Source organism: Parasteatoda tepidariorum, chromosome 2, assembly GCF_982258835.1.
Source record: "Parasteatoda tepidariorum strain Cologne lab strain chromosome 2, Ptep-v5.0, whole genome shotgun sequence".
NCBI lineage: Eukaryota > Metazoa > Arthropoda > Arachnida > Araneae > Theridiidae > Parasteatoda > Parasteatoda tepidariorum.
Window position 1 is genome coordinate 125,275,689 of NC_141756.1, and position 8,699 is coordinate 125,284,387.

The following is an 8,699-nucleotide window of genomic DNA, read 5'->3' on the forward strand; positions in this document are numbered from 1 at the left end:
CAAATATTGGGTGGTCAACCAAGTGAGGAAATCCCCAATGTTTGGTACTCATTCAAGGTTCTCACTCAATTTCAAAAGGAAAAAAATTCCCTGACTTTTCCAGGTATTTCAGGAAAAATAAAAAATCAGTGAAAATTTTTCATCAGAAATGGTTTTACTTTTTATTTGTAGTGCCAAATACTAGATTTTGTGACCAAAACAATATCATTGGAAGGGGAATAAAACATGCAAGTTTGGCTAAAATGTTAAATTTTTGCAACAAATAACTGTAATAGATATCAGAATTATTTAACTCAAAAGTTTACATAAAAACTGTGGTCTACCAGTAAAAAACTTTTTAAGAGAGGGGAAAAAAAACTAATTATTGCGAGTAAAAACTTTTTATTTTTTAACATAAATGATACTATCTTGCGATTTTTTTCTATTTTTGGAACATAATTAAACCTATTATGCAGCAGGCCTCCCACTCAATTTCTGAAGAAAAAAAATTCCCTGACTTTTTCAAGTATACTAAGTAAATTTCAATGGAAATCCAAACAATATTTTATCATACTACGCAATTTTTCTTCCGAAAATTTTGAATTTTTTATTTATTTGTAATGTCAAATATTAGATTATGTGAGCAAAAACATATAATAGAATGAGAATGGAAATATAGAAAAGTTTCTCTAAAAAAGGAATTCTAGTTTAGACATACTTTAATATAGTCCTTTTAATATAGACATACTTTATAAAATGACTCTACTAGATGCTAAAATTAACTCGAATCTCGATAACTGATTACTGTTACTGACAATTCTAAGACTGATCTATTACCAGGTATGTTGAAGAATTTTTCCAGGTATTTTATAAAAAATTACAACTTTCCCTGACAATTAGAGTCAAAATAAAATTCCCTGAAAATTTTAGGTTTTTCATGTTCTCCCTGCCATTTTATTGACCCACTGAATGGATGAAAGGCTGTGTCAACCTTGCCTGGACCGAAGCAAGAACTCTGGACCTAAGAATAAGAGTGCAACTTTACCACTGAGCCACCGGGACTCTCTACAGTTAAAACAAAGGCAAAAGGTATAACAGACAGAATTTTTAAATACAGGGTATCTGCTACATTTTAGATTTTCAAATCCATGACTTTCCAAGAATTTTTCTTTACTTACAATTGAAGTTACAATTTTCGCCGACAAAAACACAACCATAAATTTGAAAAAGCATTGTAATAACATTAATTGAAATGATAGGTATAACTAAAACTGTTATACTCTGCATTTTCATATTAATAGATTTTAAACTTAAAAAACAGAGTAAAGAAAGAGTTGCAGCAATAAAATAGCTGGAAAAAAAAAGCAAATAACTAAATCCAGTCAGATATATGTTGTTATTTAAAGTTGTTTTATTTCTTCTTAAAAGTGTTATCTAAAAAGCTTAAATTAGAATTTTAAATTGATAAAATAAAAAAATAAAAATTAAAAAAAAATTCTGAAATCACATAAGTTTAAAAGTTAATTAATTCACTCTAGAAATGACGTTCTTTCCTTCATTTTTTGAAAGAACACTATACTTTTTAAAGAACAGGTTAAAAACATTTTATATTTTAATAAAATATGACTGTGAGAGGGGATTTTGTTACAAATTTAGATATTTGTTTTATTGGAACACTGTGAAATTGGGAAAATTCTATTTTAAAAATTACATTTTTCGGCGACCTAAATCCATGACGCATAATGTTTTTTTTTTTTTTTAAATAGTTAAAATCATAAGATTTTATGACAAATTTTGTTCATTACCGATATCTATGACTTTCCATGATTTCTCATGACTTTCCAGATGCGTAGTAGAGATTTTTTTCCTTTGAGGCACAGTAAAAAGTAGCTGCTATTTTTTAATTATTCAAAACTATTATAAGCTCTCGAGTTTTAGTAATATTTTCTTATGATAGTTAGAGCCTATAATATATTAGTAAAATTATTATAAGCTCTCAAGTTTAGTAATAGTCAAGTTTAGATTATCAGTGTTTATAGAAATATATATCTGTATCAACGTACATTTATAAATGTATTCTTAAAAAATTCAACGTTGTTTTTAAACAAATATTTAAAACTAAGATGAAACAATATTTATTTTTTTATTAACAGGAAATCCATTCAGAAAATATTTTGATTATTTACAGTATTATGGGCTTTAAGACAGCTTTGGAAGAAAATCTCAAGTGATACTGTCAAAAACCAGTTTACGACATCCAAAAAATTCACCTCCACGGTATAAAATCCTCTTTTTTTAAAATCCAGACACAAATCATCACTTTTGTATTCTCTTTTTTACAATAAAAATCCTGTATTTCTTTACTTAATGAGCACTGCATAACACTCATATAAACAAACTGCAATTAGATTAAATGTTAAAAAAAAATTATCTCTCGTTTGCAATTAAATTGACACTTAGTCATTAATATAAAGTGACTTTAATTCAAGTTAAAAAGAAATCAAAAATTTAATAAATATCTTCATTATAGAAATATTTCACAATAAACAATCTGTGTTCAAAAATCGTATTCTTCTATAACAATCTCTTCATCAAGCAATATCTTGACATTTTCATCCGACTTGTTTGCATTGTTTCATTCATCAATTGTGATACTCGCTCTCTTCCGCCGCTTCAAAACAAATAGTTAAAAATTTAAAATTTTACAAGAATAGAAGTAAGAAATCAATAATGATGAAAATGGGTATCAATAATTGTGAAAATAAAGATCGAAAGATACGGAAATGAGTTTTCCCTACCTTTTAAAAAGATATAGAATAATTTTCAATTAAAAAAAAACATCCTTAAACATATGTTTGTATCTGATTAAATTTAAAAAACTGAATTGACAGAATACTACAAAGTATAAAAAAGTCATTAGTATAAACCAAAGTCAAAAAAAAATTTCTGATAATTCAATATACCTTGCACTTTAATGCTGCTTCAAATTTATGTTACAAAATTAAAAAAGAGTAATATTTTTGGAGGGAGTGATGAAATTATTTGCGGTAAGAGTAAGAGTTATTTTCTAAGCATATCTGAAGATTTTCTTAAAGCAAACACAGATTTTTTTTTTTAATATTAAAATCAGCAGACAGAAAACTATGTTGAAAATTTTAATTACTTTTCGTTAATTCTTTTAAAGATATCAAATTAAATAAAATTTTTAAAAATTAAGAATTTTTTATTTATTTATTAACAGAATTTCAGAAATTTACATAAAATATGACTTAGTGCTACATTTTTTAATTGATGTAATTAGAATTTTCGCTTGATATATGTTAGACTATGCCTAATTTTTGGAATATGAAGAAATGGAATTTTTGAATAAAAGAATATGAAGATTGCGCTTCAGATTAACTCTGTAAATTCTGCTGCTTGGTATATAAGTTGTACAGAGCCAGCATCAAAAATACAAAAGTAATAACCAATCAGAGTTTTTAAATGAAGGAATACATTGCATAAAACAGTTTGCAATAAAGCATTTAGCATTGATTTAAAATAGTTCTTAAGTATCAAGAACAAAATGCAGCTTTCTAAACTAGCTAACATTTGGTGAATGAAACAATCACCAAGTTACATTAGAAATAATCATACCTGCCAGCATTGGAGAAATGAAATCATTGAGATTTTACTAGCGAAATTTTTTAGGCTACTAGTAAAGTTTTACATCATGCATAACCAAAGTCAAAAAGAGAAATTTCAAATTGGATATAATGAAAGCAGTTACATGTAGCGAGGTAAAAAATATGATATGTGTATAAAACTTAATCTAAAAAAGACTTTTTTAAAGCATTATTAATAATTACTTCAAACTATTTTAATTTATAATTGTCGTCTAACAGTCGACCCAATTTTTTGGGTTTACGACTACTAGCGTTCAACTCCGTAGAATTATAATTTTGAACCATATCCAGAAGACAAAGGAACTCCTGGATCAAGTATTGGGAGAAATTTGTCTTTGTGGAGGACTTTTTGATGGAACTAACCCGCATTTGCGTTACATGGAGAGGAAAACCACAAAACACTGCCACGGTTAGACGGCAAGGGGACTCTATCCTATGATCTGTCAACCACTGAAGATATTTTTACTTAAACTATTCACAATCATTATACTGTAGTACCGGCATTAGTACTATCTGTTGAGGAATAAGAAGTATTTTTGCCATCAAAAAATATTTTATTGCCAAATTATTTAAAAAATTTCTTCAACAAATCCGGAAAAATTTGAGAATATGCAGGTAAACAGGAGATAGTCGTAAAATACAGGAGTTTTGGTTAAAAAAAACAGGAGACTTGTGAGGTATGAATAATGTAACTCTAGAGAAAAAGATCAGAAAGTCTTTTCTTGAGTGAGGATGCGCGTTGAAATAAAGATAATAATATTTGTTTTCTTAGAAAGAAAGATGCGTAATTTATGAAAGAGCAAAATGCTTTGCATTTATTTAATTTGCATAAAAACAATACAGTATAACTGTACAACAACAAAGATTTCAATACAAGTTAGCGCTCACAAATAGTGGAATTCTACAATGCACATATTACTTAATTCTATATATGTATAAAAAAATTTATTTAGGTATATATTTAGAAAAAAAAATCAATACCTTGGCAAATATACAAAATTAAAAAATATATCACACTTAAATTTTACATTTCATTGCAAAAAATATAAAATTTTATCGAATATTTGAAATTAACGTTCTAATTTTTGGCTAAATTAGAACTAAAACATATTGCCTTTTTTGACAACTGCATTTAAATCACTAAAAATATTTTCTCACAGCATTTCAGTTTAAGTTCTTTTGTTCTCCTACACGGTCTATACTCTTCTGTATTGCTTTCAAAATGGTTCCAAGGAGTAAAAAAAAAAGTTATTTTAGATTTGTTTCAAAAACCACAATTTTTATCACTTTTGTATCGCCAAATAATCAGTTGCTGAAAAATTTAGTGTTAAGAGTTACGATTCTGAGACCTGTACAGTACTGAGTAAAAGTAACAATCCTCTTCTCTCATTAAAGATATCTCAACATATTTATCTTTAGCACAACTTTATATTTTATTTTATAACCAATATTGAACAGTCAAGTCAATTTCAGGTTTACAACCATCAATGCTTTACTACGTTTCCTTGTACATTTTGAACCAAATCCAGAAGACAAGAAAACTCCTGGACTAACCAACCTTTGTAATGATGCGCACAATTTCCTTCTTAACACAAAATAGATGCATGCTGCTTGAGAAGATATCATTTTCAATACTTATAAAACATTTTCTTGAAAGTGTAAAGACAGATGTATCTAGTCCTTCAAACTGGGAAAAAATAATAAATAAAAAATAATCAAAACACAAAATTCCTCAAAAAAAAAATATATAGATCATAATTCTTAATAATGAAAACCTAGAAATATTTCCTCGCAGAATTATGATATATAGTAACTGTTAGGTTATTTTAAAAGAGCAGAATGAAACTTTATAAAAAATAATGTTATTTATGCCCATACAAATTTTATACCAATTATAAAGCATGGAAGAATTAGTAGCTTTTGGAATTTGTTTTGGTTCGTTTTCGAATTGAGGCACTGTAACATATTCTCTGTTTAGAAAAAATAAAAATATAATTTTTTTTCCAAGAAAAAAACTATTTCGAGAGAAATGAATGTTTTCAGTTGTATTATTTTTCAAAACTAACAACATAATAATTTAGACAGCAAGAAAGCATTGACTGTATTATTACCAAAAGAAAGATAACAAAATTCATTTTACAAAACTACAATTAACCTTCAACCACTGACATGAGTACAGAGAAGTTAAGATATATTTTATTAGGTGATAATACCTTTGAAAGCAATTTAGGTTTAAAATTTTGCCGTTTTTTTAAAAAAAGTACAAAGTAACTATTAAAATAAAGTCTCACCACTAAAAGCATATTTCAGAGATTTTTGCTACCGCCACTGGTGTAAGATAAAAAGAAAAAAAAGAAAAAAAATTTAAAAAATGAAAGCAAATATAAAGTTGCATGATATTAATTTTGCAAAGAATCTTCATTTATACCTTTGATAAATTTTCATAAAACTGAGGTTTGTGCAGGTCTCCATCTCCTATTATTCAAAGAGGACAACTTGAACATCAGACATCTAGATGCCATACAATCGTTCATTGTGTCATGACTCTGAAAGATATATATACATTACCTTACAATATTTTTTAAATTTTCTCAAGAAATACTTAGAGTATTATTTAGTAATTTAAGCAGTTTTTAGTTCATCAGATTTTTTATACTTTGCAACAAAGTTTAAAGCTTTCAGAATTTTAAGAAACTGATAATAAATTTTTAAAAAAAAAGTATTTGTATACACCTATGCAAGAAAATCAATTAAGAAGCTTTTATTGCTTATTTTGGTAGTGGTTTGTAATAGCAGCATAAAATTTTATAAGCCTAGCTTAAATATTTATGGAGATTATACAAAACAAATTTCTTTGTCTTATGTTTTTTTGCTATAACTTTAAAAATATTCAGTAGAATTAAACAAATTTTTAGAGAAATTTAAAACTATTTACAAAAATATTGATTTAAAATAATTCAATAAGCTCAAGATATGAGTATTTAAAGTAGTTTGTTTATATTGCGCACGTACAGAAAATTTAAAAAAAAATCTTTTTCATATTTTTCTAATGAATTGTATTTGGCAACTAATGAAAAACATCTGATTTCAATATCTTAAAAATTTTCAAGCAATTTTTGTACTTTTTAAAAGAAAGCTAAAGATGATAAGGATTTTTCCACAAGTTTCATTTTGTAAGATACAACAAGATTTATTAAAAATGACACTGGCAATAATAGCCGAGACTACGAAATGAAATTTGCGAATTTAAAAAATACAAAAATTACTTAGGAAATTGCTTGAGACTTTTTAAGATATTTGAATCAGTACTTAGTTGCTAAACGTGGCTCACTACAAAATTATGATAAAAAAATGTTTAATCGAGACCCCCCAAAAAATGAAATATTAAGATAAGTTGTTCTTAAAATATTCTGAATTTTTTAAAAAAAGGCAAAGATCATTTTATCTTCAGACAAAAGAGTACAAGGCTGCAAGAAATAATAATTTTTACATGATCAGTTTTCTTTAGAAATAAAAGATTAAATTTAATTTAATAGCTCTAAAACTAATTTGAAAATTTTTAGAAAGAAAGAAAAATATAATGCATATCTTCAGACTTATGAATATGTGACTTCAAAAACTCCTAATTATACTGCCAAGAGATTTTGCTTAACTAAATTGCACGGAACAGAAAAAAAAATTCAACTGCAACAAGTGATTCCAAAACGAGAGAGCGGAGTATTGCAAATAAATCAAGCGTCTCATGACTTTCAGTCCCAGAAATTTTTTTTAATGTCCCAATAAAGCCTTTTGCATGAAACAAATTTATTAAGAAACAAGAATTTAAAAAGAAAACTTCTGCTTTTTTAATGAACATACAACATTAAAAAAACTCCGCAATCATAGAGTCCTCGGGTATTGAAAACTTTGCATTACTTTCTAATTGAGCCCGCGTGGCAGAACTTTTTCGAGCAATCTGTGACAGAACTCTCAAGCACTAATATCTTTCTGCAAGATACTTTTAATAATAACAAACATATACGTTACTAATTTAAAATGAAAGAGCTGTGCTTAAAAAAAAACTAGATAACCATATTTAAAAAAAACTATATAAATTTTTAATTGAACATGGAATAATTATTCATTCTAATATTATGGGTTATATTCTCGCATTTTGTTGGGGTGGTTGACTTATTTCCTTCTTCGCATTCTGTAAATAATCATCATAACAAAAAAAAAAAAAAAACAATTAGAAATCATAAAATCCGTAGAAGTATAATTGCAAAAAAAAGATCAGTCACGAAATCACGCAAATCGGACTCCTCAAATGCATGCTTCGTTTCAAGATCAGGCTGTTGTAATAAATATTGTATGAAAAATATCAGATTTAAAAATCATGGTGAAATTAATAGTAATAACTGCCAAACATTTGATTGAATTATTGCCTTAAAAAATAAATACTCTAACGCACAATTCGAATTTTCCATATTGAAATATATAGGAATATTTAAAATCCAAGTGAAAATCAATATCAACATCTGCTGAAAATACAAACAAAACATTATTTACACACCGACACATTGAATTACAATACTACCAGCATATATTAAGCAAGTCAAAAAGTGATTATAAAAATGCAGGATTCAATTATTACATGTAAATTGTTGTAGAAAAGAAAAGGAATTGTTTTTTTCAAAAGAAAACTCATTCTGCAAGAGCTCTGTAACGTTCTGCGACAATGTCACCACGATTCTGCCACAGGGTAATTGAGTAACGCTTGATAGAGGAAAGTTTGGAAAAGCTAATGAGTTTGAGCAAATGTAAATATAAAAACAGAGTGTTCGGTTTTAAGAAGACAATAATTTTGGGGGTTCTTCAAATTTGTGGATTAAAAGATACATAAACCAGAGAAAACTATTTCTCAAAGTTTTAATTAAATTATTAGCAGTTTTTTAAAAAAAGTGATAGAGCACTCACGTAATCAGCTTTGCTTAACCAAAGTGCACATTCAAAGCTAACTTCAATTTCATCAACAAAGGGAATATCTTGCAAAAACAAAGAGCCACCACGGCTCAT

At 27.0% G+C, this 8,699-nt stretch overlaps 1 long non-coding RNA gene across 1 annotated transcript; it reads right to left on the reverse strand.

Annotated features, from left to right (window-relative positions):
• Positions 1-2,098: 2,098 nt before the first annotated feature.
• Positions 2,099-8,699, reverse strand: LOC147816170 (uncharacterized). The gene is made up of 3 exons (XR_015431217.1): positions 8,601-8,699; positions 5,203-5,331; positions 2,099-2,650 (listed from the first exon to the last, which is right to left on the reverse strand). It is a non-coding gene; the product is annotated as an uncharacterized LOC147816170 (long non-coding RNA).